Raw genomic sequence first — 1,223 nt, 5'->3', positions numbered from 1 at the left:
CGGTGTTGAACCGTGGATGTGGAATTATAATTTGATAACTTAATTACAATTTCTTATCGAAGCCGCCACCCCCATGGCGTGGGTTGCACTTGAAACACGATTTTGAACTGCACTTGCCGCGAAAAACCGTCCGACCGTCACGAGTGTTGAAATGGAACTGATGAAAGTTGACAACAAACAAAATGTTTACGTTTTGACCAAGCTTACTTGAACGAAGCTTCACACAAAGCTGTCAAAAGTTGACGTAAAGGCCAAAATAACAATTTGTTAAATACTCTTTTGTTTCACAACCGATTTGTTCAATCAACCCCACAAATGAACGGGTTTTTTTTAATAAATTATTTAAAGTTGTAAGATTTTGCCATAACTCATCAGTATTTGGAAATAAACTGTATTGGGAAAAAGTCAAGAAACCTTGGTTGGAATTTTCACCAAAAATAACCAATTTGTTTAACATCACCTTTAAGAACTTGACGGTATTATAACATCATTGCTGTAAGTTTATGATATTTCAAAGGCAAACAGTTGTTTTTTAGAGTAGGATAAATATATTTTTGAAGTTTTAAAGTACTAGTTTTACCGTTTCAACGGTCCTATAATTGTTTCAAATACCGGTTCGACCACCGGATCTTTCTGATTCCGGAACTAGGTTCACAATCCCAATGCTAGGAACGGAAAGCTAGTTCCAAATGATCCTGTCATGTGTATTGCATACCTTCAGGCGCTATGTTCAAACTTATTTCGGAACTTTGACCGTTTGACTTCAAAAGTCGAATTGAGCATAGCTTAACATCTCGGTCCACATAAAAGCTGCAAGCGGCATCATTAGACGATGCTATGTAACAATTAAGAACTTTTCCTAAAGCCTTCCGGTCGTTCTGTGGAGTACTTAAATACCCCAAACATCATGATACGTCAGTATTCTTGTTCCGCTGTATCTTCGCTGGGACATCATCGAGCGAGTGGCGTCATAAATACATCTTAAGCACTGTAAACTGTTCGACCATCTTAATATGCTTGCTCATGGAAGAGGCGCTCCGGCTTGAGCAGGTAAAGATCTGTTGCTTTTCTCTAACACCGACCCTCAAGTTCTGACACAACGATTCTCGGGTTCTGAACTTTTAATTACTTGTTGCGAGCATACTCCGCTGACGTACAGAAGTTGAATTCCCATGAACATTGCACCACCGTGCCGCTTCAAATGTATGGAAGTGCCATTACGC

The sequence above is a fragment of the Anopheles coustani genome, chromosome 2 (assembly GCF_943734705.1).
Source record: "Anopheles coustani chromosome 2, idAnoCousDA_361_x.2, whole genome shotgun sequence".
NCBI classification, from domain to species: domain Eukaryota; kingdom Metazoa; phylum Arthropoda; class Insecta; order Diptera; family Culicidae; genus Anopheles; species Anopheles coustani.
Note: the sequence above shows the minus strand (reverse complement) of the source record.